The sequence below is a fragment of the Varroa jacobsoni genome, unplaced genomic scaffold, assembly GCF_002532875.2.
Source record: "Varroa jacobsoni isolate VJ856 unplaced genomic scaffold, vjacob_1.0 contig01967, whole genome shotgun sequence".
In the NCBI taxonomy this organism is placed as follows: Eukaryota; Metazoa; Arthropoda; class Arachnida; order Mesostigmata; family Varroidae; genus Varroa; species Varroa jacobsoni.
Genome location: NW_019214732.1, coordinates 36,285 through 56,795, shown reverse-complemented (window position 1 = coordinate 56,795; position 20,511 = coordinate 36,285). Strand labels below are relative to the sequence as shown.

The 20,511-nt window shown below is 41.1% G+C and overlaps 1 long non-coding RNA gene across 1 annotated transcript; it reads left to right on the top strand.

The window, feature by feature from the left end:
- Positions 1-1,439: 1,439 nt before the first annotated feature.
- LOC111272312 (uncharacterized) lies at positions 1,440-20,463 on the top strand. The gene is made up of 3 exons (XR_002687456.2): positions 1,440-2,198; positions 18,716-18,817; positions 20,169-20,463. It is a non-coding gene; the product is annotated as an uncharacterized LOC111272312 (long non-coding RNA).
- The last annotated feature ends 48 nt before the right edge of the window (positions 20,464-20,511 follow it).

The window sequence follows — 20,511 nt, the reverse complement described above, 5'->3', positions numbered from 1 at the left end:
ATCAAACGAATTATAAACCATTGACACTGACCCAGGATGTTTTCTTCTTAATGCCAGACATTGGGCTGGGTTTTCTAGATACGAGTATTTAGTGAAAGGTTTTCCTATAAGACCAATGCTGAAAACAGTCACGATTTATTTTGACCTCTCCGAGACCATTTGGACTACATATACATACTAGCTTTATGTACAAGGATTACAACCGTTTCCTTTAGTGTGTTAATACGTTACGGCTAAGGCCCTGTGAGGGGCGCGGGCCGATGTGCATGAAACCATTTCATTGCGTGTTGAATATTTGTCTTGAGGCCTAAACTGCTTAAATGCACGGATCCCGTTTTCCTATTTAGTTTTGAGTCATTTGGCTAAAACGTCAAAGGTACTCCTGTCCACCGGTTTGTCTCCGAATAATCACAGTTAGTCCTGCATATCTCGCTCCCTAACCCGAACTATTGCGGCATCTAATTCGGCCTAACAGGCCACACATCTAAACGAGTTGCATAATAACGCTCCCAACACGAACGTAAAACCATGCGGAATGAGTTGAAGATTAGCTAGCACCAACTTTCGTAGGCGACAGAGCCCTGACCTAGCCACTACTGATAAGTTTGCGTATGGCTAAAATTATCGCTTTTTCTTGATAAACGGGTCTAGAGTGGACTAACGTTCTTGCTAGAATTTTCCATTTACGAATATACAGAGAATGTTACTCTGTGTGCATGCATGTATGTATGGAGCGGATTCGAAAACCTTGCAAACCTATAGCATCATTGCAAACTTAACTCGCCTATAGCTTAGATAAGTTTCAGCGCAGACCAAAGGTTAAAAGGACGCGACGCAGCAAACGGGGCTAATTTCGATATTATTATCACTAGTGTATGTTTAGCAAAACATTATCAAACCCATTATTACCAAAATGCTGTAAATCGCGCCTGACTACACTACCCATATATATGGAAGAGAAAGCGGGCTTCTAGGTAAAGATGCCATGAAGGCTCTCGTGATTGTAATATAGGGTTCGCGATAGTTCCAACCTTCTTATTGCTACGTATAGCTAAAGCTGGTTGTGTTCATTAGTGGAAACCACTACATGCTGGTAGGATAGCTGATGATCGCCACAATGACCTATGGCGTTATAGCCGGAGGGTTCTCCTCCAGCAGAGAAGTAAACTGCGTCATTCTATCGAAGGCTTGCAAGCTAACAGTTGACGAACGATCATATGCGATGGAGTATTTGTACAGCATGCTTATATTACAACGCAGATTATTCACGCCGCTGGTCAAAGCAAAAACAAAAAAGGCAAGAATGAACATGACTTTTTCTGTGCTCTTGGCTAGCCCACATATGTATAGCCACTGATCACCATGAGGGCGGATGGGACGATTGGCTTATAGCACGTCCCTTCAAGAACGAGTTCTCAGTGACAATCTCTCACCTTATCGTTCGAATTGCACCATCCTTTCGATGCTATTTGACTTTTCACTTTGTCTATCTACACCGCGAGAACGTCATTCGATGGGCTTGATGCTAGTGCTCATAAATAGTTGTTTACTGTTATCCTTTGGTACATATACGTGACGCATGTATATCCGTTAGTCGATTAGGCTGCTATGAGAAAAGTGAAAGCCTTTTACCCTATATCCATACACATATGAAAATTTGGCAGCTCAGCATAGACAGTGGCAGAGTGGCACTGTTTTACTCAACTTGGTAAGAAAGAAAAAAGGGCGATTTACTAAGTTTCTTAGGTCTCGTATCGCTGTGGCCAATGTGGATGGTATACAACTGTGTAAAACGCATTACGCCATTAAAAACCTCAGTGTAACCGCTGCGGGATTGTTGCCCGATTCTTGCGAACTAATCGAAACGAGAGGACATAGAACGCACTCTTACGGCAGCTGGTCGTGTGTCTCCGTTCAGGCGTATCTGTTTGATGTTCTATTAAGTCTATTCCTTAAGTTAACCGAGTCCAGGTAAAGCAATGTGTTTCCAGCGTCAGCGTTACGCGGCAGCTTCGTGTACTGCTACACGACGAGAAACCATCAATTACAATCAAAAGCCGACAAAAAAAATTCACCGAACTGTTTTTTGTGTAAGGGCGGAGTTCATCCAGTCGAACAAAGCGGGGAACAGCCGTCTTGGGCACCTAACGATCTCGTGCTATCGTCATGCCTTTCAAGGCAAAAAATGTGATCTACAGGTGAGTTTATTTGGTGTTTTTCACTGAGTTGAGTATGTCTTGTTTGCTCTTAGTTCGCGTAAACTGTTAATGGAATCATTCGTTTGACGCTTGCTAGTCGTGTGTTTCATGGAGAAACGAGTTCATCGCTTTCCGAATGGTTGTATACCGTTATGAGAGACATAGCCTTGGTCGCGGTAAGTCTTTCTTCCTAAATTCTAGCATTGGATGAACGTAGGACGATTGGTGTTTATAGATGTATCACTTTGTATCTCCAGATTTCACCTAAGAAAGTATATGAAATCATTATCACTGGAATATATAGCATCAGTAGTAAAACATCCACCGCTAACCAAGAAAATATAGTGAAAGAAAGAACTACTATTATCACTAAGTGGAGTTTTCATCCATTGCCCAATAACTGGCTACGAATGGCCTGTAAATGGAAGTTCAAATCGGGTAAGTTAGCCAACGTGGTAAATGGACCCACGTGTTGCGCTGTAACTTTCATAAGCATCCGCGGCTTCTACTCGAGAATTTCTCATCTCGACCTTCTTTTTTCTAAAAATCAAACGCTACTATAACCTCAATCTATTTTAACCATGAATAGCAATGCCAGCTCGTAAAAGTGATAGGAATAGAAAAAAAATGATCAGTCAATTTTTTAATAGGAATTATTCATAATTGGAAATTATAAGAATAATTAGAAATAAAAAAGAAGATTTTTTCAATTTCTTTATAAAGAGTCTTTAAACCAGGCAAGAATACTAAGTTACTTTTTTAATTAAAATATACATTTAGTAAATAAAGTATAGTTCACTTTTTAATAATTTGTATTTAATAAAATTTTAAAAATTTAATAATGTGCACAAACCAATACTTAATTTATATCATAGTGGACTTATTGCCGAATGTTCTAAACGAAGATTTGTAATAACGTCTATCACGTACGGGCTGTCAAATACATAAAAAAAAAATTCTCAGAAGTACTTTTGAAGTTTTGCAGGAATACGTACGTACATATATCATATCATGTATATAAGTACAAAATCTCAGGACTTCAAGACCACCACAAATTCTCATGCTTAGCTTACGATGCTCTTTCATATTTTTACGTGGCTTATCCAAAGTGCGAGGAAATTCACTTACCAACTATTTTCAATAAAGCTGTATTGGTTGTTAGCACGGTTAACAAGACATGTGTCAGTTACGGAAAGGCCCAAAAGGATTCTTTGTTTTTACAATGAATTATGTGCTAGAAGGCACTTTACTGGTAGCGAATTCTACAGTACCTTCATATATACCTGCTTCTTTCTATCTACTGACGTGAGTTAATACTCAGGCACCTCACAAACCCATCAGCCGATGCCCTGTCTCCGGTAATCTTCCCGAACAAAATGGAGCCTCATCCTGTCTCTTTCTCTCCATCTTTCGCTTTCATCACCAATGAGGGCCGGTAAATGAGGACCACCAGCCTCATTCTGTAAAATTGCACAAGGATGTACCGGGCCAGATGGTTTCTACCGGATTAAGATGGAGTAGAGGCGAAACCGGAGATCCATTGAGTTGCGGCATTGCCACGTGGTGAGCGAGGTGGATGTTTCTCGATGGCCTGTTTTCGTCTGCTACTGCTGGTGCGGCCACGGATGAGCAGAGAAACCTATTGCGTTTTCAGCGTCCCTCGGTAATTGGAAACGCCTCCTTCCATTTGTCCATCTCGCCTCTTTTCCTCAGCCAGGTTACTGATGTGTAGAGTAGTTCATGATCTCAGTGCTTACTCGGTCGCCAGCGTCTAATGAATTCTAAGGGACTAGAAATGTCTGATGAGGCTTGACGTCAACGGCGACTTGTTCATCACGTCGAGGGATAAGATAGTTCCGGATACCAACAATGAAGCTGATATAATGTAACTTTGTGTTTTAGTCCACCGTCGTCCATAACCGTCACCACTCTATATATTCTAATGGTTATTAGACATCTGGATCGGATGAATATGACTAAGGAAGACTAGCTATAAAGAAACGAAGCGTGAGGCCAATAAGGTATTATGTTTAACAAATAGTATTTTATAGTTTGGCATTTCATTATGTTAAAGGTAGCCAGTCTGGCAATAGCTGAGACCGGTGCAATTTAACAATAACACGTGTTGTATATACGTTAAATGACACACGCTCCAATTAGACGGAACGTAATTTGAACGAGTTGGATTGTAGCAGACGTATTTAGAGGAACATATATAAACAAAATCATGTTTGTGTAAACATGCTTAGACGTGCAGAAACGAACGATATTGCATTAGAGATTTTATAAACATAATATAATTTTATAAGCCTGAATCTACCTAGGATGTAGATTATTCTGACGTGAAAAGAAAGCTTTGGTCCTGCTTATATTCTGTTCTGTGAGCGATCATAGCTCACGCTGAAGTCACAAAATGATTTGTGATTTTAGCAGATTTCTGTTGTAAATAAATAATACTAAATAAATAGGCGGTCATACAAAGGTACGAAACACACGCTCGGCATGCAAGCATTGTGCGTTCTACGTATTTATTTCCTTTTCACTGTTTGAGACGGTTCTATGTCCGGCCGTTTTCGCTGTGTTAGCTAACTCTTTCTTTCTAAAATAACCTGTAGCCCTTCCTAAGTCCACATAAATATGGACGTTCTATATACTTCCATTTTCTGTACAAAGTTTTCTTATGAGCGAGCTTTGTGCTTAACGACCCGACTACATCGAGCTCTGTCCATCCGGTTGGGTAATGCCCAACTTATTTCGCCGTGCATTTGGCAGATATCGAATGAAGTACAGTCGAAGTGACGCCTCACGCTTTCACTGCCCTTGTTCCACGCGCTTATCGCTTAAGCTAAGGGCATAGCCTGGCGAGCAGTGTTCAAATCAATTGGGCGGAACAGGAAGGTATCACGTCTGCCCGGCGGAAAGCGATGTCCTCTATGGGATGAGATAGATATCTCCTGCAACCGCCTGAGAATGCTTTTGAGCCTCCCTGAACAGTAGAGATGAATTCTAGCCCGAGGCGTGGTTTCACTGTAACCTAGTATAAATAAGCAGTGTCATATGTACTTAGCCCAACGTACAAATAATAACGATATATACGATTGGGGAAGAGATAAGATGTTATGGTGCAAAAAGATACGCTTTCTCTAAAAGTTGCCGCTCTCGTCTCTGGCAAACTTCGTCTGCATAAAATTCGAAATGCGGATCTTTACACATTTCTTCAAATATATATAGATATATATATATACTGCAAACGAATCTGCATAAAATGTATAACTTTTCCTCCTAGCCGAAATAATTCAAATTATTATTGTTCTGATCGATCACTGGCAAAAATTATGGGCTGCTGTTTCACAAATCTCAATAAACATTTGACTTGGTGTTGTAGCGCATTGCTGCTTTTAAACCTTCCGGTGTGATCGGTGTTCTGGCGTATACTTTATTTTTAAGATTCCCTCACGAAGGAAGCTTATTGACGTCAGATCCGGAAAGCGGGCAAAGTACTCACTCTTCGTTCAACTCGTTTCTTTGCAATGTTCCCATCGAAATCTATTATCATAGCATAACAATAGTGTGTAAGTGCTTCGTTCTGTTCAAAATCTTCGAACTGTGTCTTCTGTTCATATCTTCCCAAGTACCATTCGCAAAATTGTTTTCTACAGTTCGGATTATGTTCACTGATAGCATGTATCATTGTTAGAATGTAACTTTTTCAATTATACCGTCCTACATATGACGCGTACTTGAGTGACTGGTTCCAAGCCTACGACTTGCATATAGGTCTTCGGAACGTTTCGCTATATCTTTCCGCTCCTCGTTCTTAGCTAATTAAGCTCATTAATATTCTTCATCTAGGAACGTTGTCTATGAAAATCCTGAACGGTTTCATCCATTTTAAATTTACCTTTTGTCCAATCATATAGGTAAAGTTGGTCCTTATAATACTGCTCTATTTTCATACTTTCAATAATAGTTTACATTTTCTTTGTCCAAAACATAGTCATGGTCCACTCAATGTTTCCAAGTGATTATACCATGAAAACGAAGAAAAATGAAAACTATAGTCCGCTAAACAATACATATATGTCAGCTACACCTATACAGGGTCTTAGGGGCCGGTAATTTTTTCCTGTGAACTACTACTCAGTAGACGTGTTCATGCTACGGCCCACACATAAATATGTACAAGTTAACTAATCATTGTATGAAGATGCCAAAAATTGTTGGCGTTTAAAGAAGTTGTAGCAAACAGACGGATCTTCCAGCATTGAGATCGATAGTGAAAGCATGAAAAATGCCAGCGAACCTACTCATACAAGGCTAATATAAAAGTGTATTTGCCAATAGTCATAACATGTATCGGCTAGTATGTACGGTCAAGCAAGAGAAGCGGGCAACAGAAGCTATATTTGTTTGACAATAGGCAACCACTGAAAGTTACAAACGGCCCTGCCTATTGATGATGCTTTCCTGTGACGGCTTGCCGGTTGAAGAGTACCGAAAATCGATCGATTTATGGTCTCGTCAGCTACGATAAGAATGAAATTGTGATCCCTGATGAGATCAATCGTAGGCGGTCGCTACAATGGATAACTAAATTGCCGCTGTTTCACTATCGGCAACTTCGCCAGCTGACCTGTGTGACCCTGTCTGGACTGACCTTATTTACAGTCTGCCAACACGCTTCACTCCGCCCCACGTGTCGTGTCAACGAAACGCACCCGTACAGTGGTGCCATCAGTGACAGCATTTGTTTAAAGGAATCAGCAGTCGTACAGAATCGTAGTCTCCCGTCGTTTCAAAAGGAACCAACAATTTGTATGAAAATGCCAAACATTTTGAATACTATGAAGAAAAACGTCATAGTAATAACACTACATTGTCGCGAATCTGTCTCAACAAATTTACGCGTTGTTCTTAGCTTATTAACGATCGTTGAATACAGTTTTTGAGAAGATAGAATTAGCCAAAAAATTGGGAAATATTTTTCATCTTTATATCTTAGACTTGTATCATGGCACGAGGTATTGATCTCGAATGCGTTGCCATGACAACCATAAAGGAACACGTTCGTTCAAACCTTAGCGTCAGCAAAAAATTGATTATCAAAAGTTAAGTATCAAGTATTGTCAACACAAAGAAAACAAAGACTGGTTAAGAGCTGCTCGTGTGTTTAGTATGCCACTTGATAAGTCTATTAGGAAAAAAAACTCAGGAAGACCCATTCCGGTTCTCTTCTAGTGGGGTGACTTGTTGATGCTACTCATACTGAAAGAAGATGACTAAGAGGACAATGAAATTATTTAGACTCAGCTGTAATGACCAATGTTCGCTAACGTAGTTGAAATTTTCGGAATTTGCTTTCGGAGTTAATTCGGAATAACTTAGGCCTAAAAGTTGATAATTTAATTCAACCATCTTATTACGCGTAGTGTAAGTTTACTAAAGATATGCCGTGATTACTCTCATATCGGTAACGAGATTGAGCCTTATCGCATAAAATCCGACTATAACCAACGTAAAGTAGATTGATGGCTTGGAAGCGGTCGATTTTTCAGCGAGAACCCCTTCTTTGTCCAAGTCAGGCTAATCTTATCGTAAGTAGTCATATCGACGGATTGGGACTCCCGGCCAAAGGCACTGCCTGACGGCAGAGGAGGCGGAATAAATCTCTTTTATTATCTAAATTGAAGACTCCTTAGCTTTGATATAACAGTTTAAACTGTTCCATTAAAGCAGCTAGCAGACAAAGTATTTTGACAAGCAGCCCCGTGCCCCTGTGGCCATCACAGCCAGTTTCATGAGTGCTCAGAGAGAGAGTCAGCGGCTCTTAGAAGCGTAGAAAGCCATCTGTTGATACTCCACCGCGTTGGCGGCTCGCTTGCATAAGCACAGATCTATATCGATATTCCTACGATGTAGTCTAGTCTCGAAGTAAGTAGAAGAGTAATCCACCAATAATATTCCTTTTATTTTGTGATGCAGTTATGTTTCAGTGCTTCTAAGTACATTCAAGCTCGTAAAAGCCATAGATGCTAACACAGAAATTTTACAAGTAAAATTATCGCAAACGTCTAGTTCGAACACGAATACAATGTCGCAGTCACTTTCTAGAAAATAGAAGAGTCACTGATTTTTAATGATACATTTTATATTCCGGCACATTATGTATGCCTTAAAAATTTAAAAGCCTAATTTCCATATGATTTTTAACAGGCTTTGAATTGAACGTTTGGTATTGCGCCAATCACAGCTTGGTGCAATCGTTCCCGCATTTTTTTCACTAAATGCGTTTCTCATTTACCGTATCTTTAACCTGATCACCAAGCATCTCAATGTGACCACTGTAATCTTTTTTCGCAAAGGTCTCGTTGTCAAGTGAAGATCTTTTCTTGCCTCTGAATATTATCAAGCATCTTTATTATATCTCTTTGTGATAGTCCATGAACTCGTGACTGACCGTGGTTTTTTTTCTTCATCCTTTCAATCATCACCAAATCCCATTGGTCTTCTTTATCTCTGAAACGAACGAAACACAACAACGGAACGATGTACAACTAAACCCACCGGACCGATCTTTGTTCGCTGCTCACCAGCCCGTTTTCGTGCGTCTGACGGGAGCGCTATGTTCCCTCATGCGCAAGCCATCGATAAGCGAACTGGCCAGCCTTTCCCTCTTATACCGCCTGCACAACTACGTATAGCAACAGTGGCAGCAGCAGCAAAGGGATTCTCGCATTCTGGTCCTTCTGCCGGCCGAAGCAGGGAACCGCCGCCTTAACTGGCAGTCCGACAGAGAGGGCGAATATGCTACTACCGTTCTTCTCGTAGTAGCCTGCGAGGCCCACAACTGCGTTTCCTCCGTCCCGCTTTCGTTCCGCCAATACATATCACTCTCTTTTTTTGGAGAAGGCAAAAAAACAGATCCAACTAAAATCCGCCACCCCGACATAGACTCGCGTCTACACACACACATATATGCACCCGGGAGACGCAGAGGCACATACAAAAAACGCACATCGCGTGCGTGCCCGGATGATGATAACAGGCAAACGATAGGCCGATTGAACAACTCACGCCGATGTTCAGCGTAGCCCCTTCTGCAGCTGCCCTTTATTGGATTACGTAATTACGCGCACGAACAGGCGACTACGCAAGAAGACTATGGTAAGATGGGGCGAGCGCGCTGTAGACTGGTTACGCTACGCTAAACCGTTACAAGCGAAATTCATCGCCCACCTGCCTTCGAAAGATGCCAAGAGTGAAAGGTGGAGCGAGAGATGCAAAGAACTGGGAGGGAAACAAACGCGGCGTAGGCTGGGGCGCAGAAGTAGCTTACGGTATTCGTTTTTACTGCCGCACGGCCCCAGAAGCAGGCCAATAGGAGAGAAGAGGGAGGGAGAAATTAACGAAGAACAAGAAAATGAGTCTAGCAGGAAAAGCACACTAAAATTAATCGCGTCTGAGCCCGTACACAAGCAAAAAGATATGGCAGGCTGGCCACATGTCTATGAGCTGTGTCGTAGCCGTCAACAATGGAATGCATTTCATTTTTAGCGGACAATCTCTTCAGTTTTAACCGGGAAATATAGGTGCACGTATCTACATAAGCTTACAAGTAAGATGTGTGCAAAATTCCTTTTTGAGATCATGTTGAAACAGTGGTTGGGTAGACGAATATTGACGTATTAAGCTACGACGTTCCGTGGTATATACAATAGATAAAGAATGAGTCGTGGCTCAAGGCAAAACGGTGGATAAATTACTCGTATGCGTTAGAATATTTATGAGCAACGTTTAGAGACCTTTATGGAATCAGTCGGAGTAGAAATCTTGAGCTACGACCTACTGATCTATATCAATTGTTTGCCTCATGAGTAGGTGCAGCAATCACCCACACGGGTCACTTAGGACTGGAATAAAAAACAATAAACAAATTCAATAAATCCGTGGTACTACAGTCCGACGGGGCGGACATTGCATCAACTATAGAAGCTGTAAAAAACAGACCTTGGCTGGTGCTGGCATTCGGACACTTAATAAGATCCTGTCGTTGGCTCGGCTCTAGGGACTTACGAGACCTGAATGAAAAGAAAAAATCTCTTCTTTAGCCAGAAGAGGCCAAAGAGGCCACTCGTTTGGGAGTTATGCAGCGCTAAAGCTGATCAACCAAAATTCGTCTGTTTTTAAAGTAATAGTTCATGCAGTTCTCCTTCACTCAATTCCAAATAGAGATTCAATTGATTTATTTTAGCATAAGGGAAGAAGGATAGCTATCTAAAAAAACATATTTTAGAGACCGCCAAGCCCTTGTGAATACATCGGATGGCTACTGGGTTTATAGGCAATGTTTAACACTATTTGAGATACAGTTTGCAAAGTATTGGTTCCTTTCTTTTTTGAGCGTCACTAACTTAGTAATTATCTGATTTAAAAAATCAAGCTAAATGTTATAGGAGGTTGCTTCTCAATATCCTGAACCTTGGTTAATCTCTGATAATACATTTACGTAACTTTCTTTAATGGACTAGAGCTGTATTACTTATGAGAATGGAAAAGTTTTGTTTCATCCCGACAGTTACTATTCAGCACACGTGTGGTGTATTTATATGTATATTACTTATGCAGGCGTGGTAGTTAACGTGGCCAACGACCAGACCGCCAGCCGATACCTTCTTGAACCTTTTTGACCCAAGACGGGGAAATAGGTGTGCGTTTCTAGTTTACAGATCAGAAAAGAAGCTGAAAAAAAGGCAAAACTGGCTAATTGTAACACGGCATAAAAATGTATAAAGGCGCTAGGAACAGGCTGACCTGTATAGGCTCGCTTCAACTCGAAATGTATCTGTCTGTTTACATTTCCCAAGGTAAATTTTTGAACATGTTTGAACGTGTTCTTCGTAAACGTACGCTTTATATTTTGCAAATGCTTCAATGGGAGTAACTTTTTACAGCGTTTAGTTACTCTGTAAAACGAATATAAAGCAAAGAGAACATCACGTACCATGTTAGAAACTAAGTAAATGGTCACAGATGGTGTCAATGCTATAGACTGCTTTTTAAACGAGGCTTCGAGTTAGCATTGAATGTAGTTGTACGACTAACGGCTTCGCAATGGACGCAAGAGCATTAAACACAACCCCTATTCTGAGCTACCTGTCACAGCAAGTACGGACGTAAACGTATACAACGCAAAACAACTCACTCTGGAGAACTGCCAAATCACTTTCAGGGAACTCGCAGAAAAGTCTAACATGAGTCATGCCGGATGACCTTGAAAGATCCTTTGGATTTATACAAGCTCACAGCAACGGCTCTTCGTAAGATCCAAAAACACAGACCCGTTTACAATTATTTCAAAAGAACCTCGGCACGCTCAAGTAGAAACTCCGTTGGATCCAACACACGACTCAAAATAAGATCACATCATGGTACAAATGTGAAGTTTTAGCAAAAGCACAATTCCCTAACTGTTATTATATCTTCTAAAAAAAAACGTATCATCAAATCGATGTGACTTTGGCGCTTAGCTGTTTAAAGTTACCTAACCTTACTTAGATGACAAACTTTGTGCTTCAAAATTCACGGAGTAACATCCTGTTTGTTTGTTAGCTAACCAGTGTGGACAAAAACAAGATAAGATGGAGTAATTAGCGGTTTGAATAATTGGTATAGCTTTTAAACTATGGACCACTAGCGGATAAAATTTGATGAGCGCTTACGGCAAGTATTTAGCTATCTACAGTTATAAGTCGATTGAGTTTCGCAAATGAATAATGGATTTCAAGATAATAATATTATTCAGCGCTAAAAATCAGCTCCCAGTGAGTAAGTTTCTTTTTCCCGAAAATGAGAGTGATGGTACAATCCGTTGAAAATTAGTCAAAACGCCGGACAAGCAGGTCCTTCAAAATTACAATGTACTACTTACTGCTGGTGCAATAATTTTAAGGACGAAAGAAAAAGGGCCCAAGAACACAGAGATTATGACTACAATATGAACATTAAACTGAAGAAAAGATAGCTATAATCGCGAAAGCGCGAAAGGATAACGCGACACATTGCTCTCTTTTTGGCTAGATAGGGAACTCGTCGAGGGACGCTTTATGAAATTGTCAGAAAACACTGAACAGAACTGAAACACAACTAAATTTTTCATACATTCATACAAATTTAGGATAGATGGGAAAGTCAATGTGACCAACTATCGCCAGCTAAAACTGCCTATACCACACCGTCATTTTAGACGGATCGGGGGTCGGTCTATGTCGTATACTAGAGAAATATCAGGCGAGAGAATAGCGTCGGATAGACGAGAAAACTATGTTAGTGGTGGTACTAAGTGGATTCATAAATAAGCTGATGCCGACTAGCAATGGATATCAAAGACATCTCTCATTATGAGACAACCGTCGACATCTCGAACTCTTGGAAAGCGTCGCGGATCTGTGTCGTAGCAATCAATTGAACTTAGTGTAGTTATTCGACGACAGCGCATGATCTCATCGCCTGGCTGGAATAACGACCCACGTCGAGGACGAAAGCAAAACGGAATGACGACCTCAGCCCCATATTCTCCAGATTTGAGTGTATGCACTCCTACCGTTTCCAATGATTTGCTGAAAAGGCCAATAATAGGTGATATAGCGCGCCTCGCTCTCGGTTCTCTGAAACGAGCCATCTTTTAAGAGATTATGCATGCAAATTACAAGTACACAGTTGTTGAGAAATTTCCAGAGCAACGCCTTGGATATATACACAATAACATCAGCCTACTAACATTAGGATAAAACAGTCTACTACCTGTGCTTCTTCCTATCTGATAACTAAACTGGACAGCTGGATAAGACAAAACAATATTTTACGGTATAATGGCTGAGTCTCCCAAATGTGTCTTTTAGTTCCAGTGCTCTCATCATCAGCGAAGAACGCCATTAAGTTCATTGCTTTCGTTTTTGTCGTAACGGCAACGTTGTTGACGGGCGCAGGCCGAGTTTGCGGACTTTCTGTAATTGCTTCGTTATCATGGTTATCCGAAACGAAACGAGCCTAAACCTAAAGATGGCAGCCGCTGTTTGCTGTGACTTGAAGCACAGAGACGCACCAATGTGCGAGCCGTGTGTATCGCGTTCATAAAAGGCGTTGCCTACCATCTGTCTCTGAAGGTTAATTATTTAACTTCCTAGCGGTGTATCTTTCGACGTGTCCAAATAGATATGTACGGGAGGGGCTGAAGGGTGAGAGGTGGCACCCGCAGGAGACTTCTCACTACTGCCCATTTTCTATCTTTCTGTGCTTCTCATTCTTGTGAAAAAAAAAATTTTTTGAAAATGTACAACGTAGTTAGTTTGCGCTGATGCAGCATGATCATTGAAGTCTCGTGCGGAACATTCAGCATTACAGGACTTGAATGCGAAGGCGTATGAACTTCATCGAGAGTAGTAGCAAAATTTTTGTCAAGAGAAACCTTAGCGTGTTCATATAGATTCTACTGATCAGACGACACCAGCTGCAAGGCATTATAAGGGCTCAATCTGAAGCTTCACAAAAGGGGAGGAAAAGGTGTACATTCACCGTGTAACGAGGTGGGCTTATTAATTAGAAGAGATAGCCGAAGTAAAGGTTGCTTCAACTGCAAACCTAGCCGAAATTAATTTTCTTGTAGGCTTACAACCTAAGCTATTAATTATAAAACTGCTTTTGTTTGTTTTCCTGTATATACGCTGATATTTTCGAATAGCTTATGCCCATGATTTTCCACTTCTAGTATAAGCATTTTCGATTTATAACGGCGCACTTGAACTAGTGTTAACTATCGATCATGTAGACGCTTACAAAGCAAAAAAATAGTCTGCGACATACTAGGTCATCATTATTATATGAGCCGAAAACGATCCAGAAACCACTATATGAAATAACCTATTGATTTTTCCTCGAAAATCGGTGCAGTAAAATGTTATAAAAATTTATCAATACGACTTGAAACTAATATAAACAGTAAGCTAAAAGATAACCCCATAGTATGATTCTAGCTTATATATTTTCATTGGTTGCGTTTTAAAACCAAACTATTGCCTCACGGGCAGCAAAAGACTCGGCTTGCATTTACAATTCAAAGGAAATAAATTTTCCTTCTCAGTGATCATTAGTATGCAGAGTGGGGCTCTTTTCTCGTATGGAAAATTAGAAAGGCGCACGTGTTGGGAAGATTTTATAAGTTATAAGATCCGTTTCTAGCAGGCATTCAATCTGGGACAGTCGATCGTACTTCGCAATGAAATTTCACTGCATTCCGCGCATCATGTTCAAGCAGCTTATTAGAAAGTAACTTCCACATAGTATCTTAAGATTTAACGGATATAGTCCATATAAATTGCCCAGCTGCCATAAATACAAATAGCCTCTTATCAACATGGGGAAATAAATAATGTTAAGGTTTCACACATTCGTTAGGTTGGTTACCATCAGTCTAGGATTGCTGGGATGGGGTCTGAACCTTCAGCTATCGAAGTAGAATTCTTTAACTCATTCAGAAGCAGCTCTCCCTAGTACTTGCTACGAAATAATAATACAATCGAAATCATCTACGGATGTTACATGGCGACCATGCGGCATTTGGGCAAACACTTCATTTGTTCGTAACTCGCGCGTCTAGAGTTTTGAGTCATACGGTAGGCGTCTAGTTCCATGTGCTCACCGAAAAAACGTCATTATTTGTTGGACGTGCGAACCAAAACCTTGTTCAAGCTTTTTCCACTTAGGGTCACAATAGTATTGAACATCGTGAGTTTCAAACAAGATTTTACTAATCAGCAATATATAAGGCGATAGAAGTTTGCGTTAAAAACTAAATTCAATAGGAATATGACATGCCGCTTCCGGCACCAACAACGACGATTGTTTATTAGTCCTTCAACATTTCAACGTGTACAAGAAAAGTCAGACAAATAACAACAAGATTTGATTTTGGTTTATTTATAACGAAATTAGAAAAGTAGAAAAACTTAAAGCAAGAAGTATACGACGGAGTGCTACCTTAGATCGTTTCAACGTTATAGAAAAAAAATCCAAATAGACAAACCATGGCCGTATACAGGGTTCTATTTACGACATTGCTACACTGTGACCGAGGGATACTTAAGTCGGGGTTTTAACATTCTCAATTAGCCACTTGATAGAAGATTCTGTGTTTACTCAGATCCCTACTCTAATGTGATCAGTGTTTTCTGGCGTTCGACATCAGATCTAAAAAGGTTCAAGCTGACTCCGAATTTCACTTCTTTTCCTTACCTTGTTTTCTGACAGACTGCAAAGTAAGTAACGACGCCATTTCATCAAAGGCTGAACAGTACGACTTACATTTCTATGCGCTACTACTGATACATAAACACAGCAGCAGATATTCGAAAGGTCGATTGCGATGGAGCCGTAGCCAAGAAGATTACAACCATTTTGATAAGGAGAATACATTTTTCCAGGAATAAAGACAGCTTAAAAGCAACAGGATAAGGAACGGCACAAACCGCGAAGCGGCAAGCACTCTACCGAAAAAAACCTTCGAGGCTCCACCGACCGAGAGCGTGACTGCTCAGAAAAGACAAAGTACGGCCAACTCGAGTAAGCTCTGCGAAGCCACCGCCAGACCTTTGTTGACCCCCACACCGATATCAGAACCGTCGCAACAAACAGCATTATTTTGACAAAACGCTCCAGAGGGAAAAGTTCGTTCTCTTAGCAGCCTGTCTTGCACAGGCACCATTTCATGTAAGTACGGAAGGAGTCTGCAACGAACCGCGCTTCAGAATAAGCTGCAATCGGTCTCAGAGCCAGTCACGGAACAAAGGCCTAAGTCGAGGACAGTTGAAAATCGCGCTCTTAGATCAGAAGAAGAGCCAGATAAAATATCTGTGGCACAGTCGAATGTGGAGGGAACAAATCGGGCGTTATCGCTGTTGCCATAATATGCCTTTATCGGCATTGATGCCTCCACGCTTACAGAGACCTGACTGTGAAAGCCCTCTTAGCCGCCGGATTTTCTAACTACCTGTTGTGTGCTCTGCGAGGTCGCCCTATGTGTAGAAGTATCGGTATTGTGGAGAAGAAACCAATGTTGCATTTGCAGTGGATGAGGGAGGAGTATTAAGGGACAATACATGTAGTAATAGCATAGTAGTGGTAGTACCATGCGTTTGCCCTCCGAGCGGCAAAAATGTCACTATACTGATCGATGAGGTCAATCGTGCTATGCATGCACTCTCTTCATTGGCGACCTCGTTTCTACTTGCTTGTGACGTGGACACGAAAATGGACAAAGTGAACGAACCCCGGACTTCTGGTCCACTAATTTTTTTGTAGTAGTATCCTACCATTTGAAGGTTGTATAGGAAGTTTTATAATTGACATATTAGCATCCCACTTAAATGCCAGAAATCTCGATTAATTAAAAGAGAAAATCCGCCAATTTTAAGATGCACGTACCAGTTAGAATCCAGCTGCTCTTCCACCAAAGAACAACTCTTCCAAAAAAAACGCTGGATGAAGGAAGATGCTGGATTCGACCAAGCTAAAGTCGTTCACAGCTCACCTGAAGCCATGCCAAACGCCCGTGATTTACTGAAGGTTAAAAAGTAGTTGCACGAAACCAGGCGTCACCCGACTGTAATTTTCTCGAAAACTGATATTACTCGGCGAAGAGTTGAGTCTGCCTGTCGGCAGTACTCTGCGCTACAGGATAATAGGTAGCTAAGAAGGTCGGAAAGGGGGCCATAAAAATGAGTGCGGAAAAAGGCCAACACCATGCCTTATAAGTTCCGCCGAGTAATCGATCACTTCAGAGATATGCACGCGGCGGCAAACACCATCTCATGAATCATGCGTTTGTATACTAGTGCATGGGATGTACAAACATCTGTGATGCGCGAGAAGCTGGGGTCTGACTTTTCCGTGTTCAAATATTGTAACCACTCGAGTCGAACAAGGCTGGCTACCTTAGGAAATAGGATTAGGCCTGACCTACACTGAACATCTACCTGAAAGGTGCGTAATGAACGTTTCTTTGCTGAACAGGCCTAGACATTGACACCCATCGGCGAGCCGCAGTGAAGCCATCTTAAACATAATACTTGAATAAAAAGGCAACCCGTTCGCTCCATTTACATAAAGCGCTATTGGCGCAAAAGCTACCGCTAACAGCTTCTGGCTAATCATATGACGCGTCGGCTGGAGAGATCCTGGAAAGCTAAACAGCATGGATTTTGCACAATTCCACTCTTACGGCGTGGGACATCCTGCTTCAGGACGTACCCATGTCTGTCGTATAGCACAACATATGCTCTTTACTATGCCCGTGGATTTCGCGTCGGTGCCTGACATGGTTTCCAGGAATGGTTTTAATAAAACTTGTAGAAAGCTGAGTTTCACAGAGCATGCCGCATTTAATCCGGGCGATATTACACGAAAGCTTTGTGAATATAGATGGCGTACTAGTTTAGCTGGAGCCGCTCGTCTAATCAACGGGCATTGCACAGGGTAACAAGCTGGGCACTCTACTATTGTCTCTGCTGAATCTCCTGTCGCTCCGTGTCGAGAATCTGTCTGGACAAGCAAAAACGTTATATGCCGACGACCTTTATTGGTCACCCTTGGAACAACTTGCTGTTATATCCAGCAAGTTCTCACCACACTGTCGTGTTACGTGGATGAAGCTGGACTGCTGATCAACTTAGACAAGATAGAGATCATCAAGTCCCGCTTTAAGAATCGCCATACGCTTACGACACGCTACACGTAAGCAGATCTTAAAAGACGTGAATAGCTTTAAGTATGTGGGAGTGACTTCGCACACGAACAACCGAATCTTCGAAGAGCGTACCTATAGACAGAGTGCGATGCTTGCAAGTACGAGATTCCGTACGTCCTCGAAACTTCCCTTGCGTTTGACATTGGCTTTGATTGAAACGAAAATAGCCCAAATTGCTTTCTTCAAAATTTAATTGTCTGGAATAACCGCTCATCGAAATAGCTCACAGCACTTAACTGAGGCAGACCTTTGCTCCCGAAGCGTGCTATATATAGGCCTGCATCGTTCATTGTGAAATGAACTTGTGACTTTTAAGCGATACACCGCTATTGGTAAAGGATCTGAGATGCAACTGGAACGCCCTGCTACTTCTGCGTATTTTGACCTCATTAGCATATGTGAAAAGATAATGACGGAGATCCATCCTGTCCTTTATAATACAAGACATACGGCTAATGAAGCCTGCAGAGGGCCGGACAGAACGAATTACCGACACATAGTAAATTATTCATTCACAACACTTTATGTGGATTTTTCATTTGTCAAGGGCTAGGTATATCTATACAAGATGTGATGAAATATTCTCCCTATTCCGATAAAATCGTTCCGCGGTATCTCCAAACGGATACAGAAATTGTATAATTTAATTTTTTTAATCTACATACGTTCATACAGTTCTAAACAAAATAGAACTATTTGTTATAATGATATTTTTTCATAGTGAAATTCCGGGACGTCTCGACTTAACCCGCGTTGCCAAGGATAATTTGAGCCACACGTTACTCACCACAGGCCTGCGCCACTGGCTGTACATTTTATAAAGGTACCTGCTAGAGTTCTAGAACAACATAGTATACTTTATGATACAACACTTTTTCCGAAAATTTAGCTTTTTCTCACTCAATACATCGCTTCATATGGCTCAACCTTGATTTTATACTACAATTTTATACCACAATGAATGGAGAGCGGAGGATAGCCGATGTAAAAAGGTCCAACCGATATAACTCCTCGTTTAATTCAATGTCTTTAGAATTTCAAGCGGCTCAATGCATATCGGACTTTCGACATTATGTCCAACTTGTAGCAGCAGTACTGGACGGGCGTTAGGGCCTGGGACAAGCTTTCCTGAGCTGTGTTAAAGACCAATGATCGCTTGATTATATAAATGTCATACGCTGAGACTAGACTATAATTTTCACTCACTTTGGCAAATGTACTCATAATTTACCCTAATTAGGGTGATTGCGGTACTCTAGCGACTCAGTAGTACGTATATATATATAAGTCGAAAAAATTATGGCTTTGGTGATTTACCCAGTTGCTTGAAACAGTGACTGAAGAGCATGCGCATGATTATTTTGACGGTAGGATAAATTCGTTATAACTTTACTCGCTGCTTTTGGTTCTTTAAGAGACAATGGTTAGGTCGCATCGAGCAGGCTCCGTGTCCTGGCTTCGGATACTTGGTGTTGCAGTAATCTATATTACCGCCAACGTTCTATATACGTACCACTATTGATAAATGACAACAGGATATTGTCCCTAAAAGTACGCGGCACATAAGAAGCCTTGACATGATATTTCCGTTCCAACATCTTCAAAACTCTGATAAGAGTTCAATACTAAATATTGTGTTGTGGATGATCTATTGTCTGCATTTTCATCATGATAGTGACATTAAAGCCCCGCTGTACAGAGATCTAGCAAGTGATAATGGCTGGAAAATTTGATAAAATCCGAATTCCGAATATGTTGCCCGCCGCATTTTCAAGTTCTGTATCTATAGCCAGATCCACGTATGCCTCACAAGCTTGACCACAACGGAAGACAATCATTTTTAAGGGGCGCTGATAGGAGTTTTTCCTTAACGTGAAGGCAATAACTTATAGCAACAGGATTGCTTACCATAGGATTGGAAAAGTCTATATGTTTACACAACAGACCTTCGTTTGCAACCCACATAACCGTAGAAAAGGACCCATCTATTGCTTAGTTCAGACGTGCTTGTGCGGTCATGTAAACCTCTCATCCAGCTAGCATTAGAAGTAATGACTAACTAAAGGTTAGCGTAAAAAGACACTGCATGCAATTATCATTTATCAGTAACGTATACACAATTCTAACTATTAAAATAGAAATTCTTTTTCTACTCTTAATGTTTCTGCGCGTAGCAGATCCAGAACGCATGGAGATCACGTTCTGACGGCTGATCATCGACCCTATCGCATCACATTATCAGGCTCAAAGGATGTCAAGTGTGTTTTTGGTAAACAGCTCGCCCCGCAATTCTTTCTGCATTGACGTTAAGAAGGCGCTGTTCTTGACTTCGTCGCAATTCCTCGGGCAGGAGGAAAAGGAAAAGGAGGAAAGGAACGGGCAGCATTAACTGCAGACAGCACTTTTCTACTCATATATGATGAAAGTCTTACTCATATAACAGTTTTTAATGGGTCCGCCATATGTTTACTTTGAATGGATCCTGCTTTTCGGACAATCGGAGTTAACGTAGATACG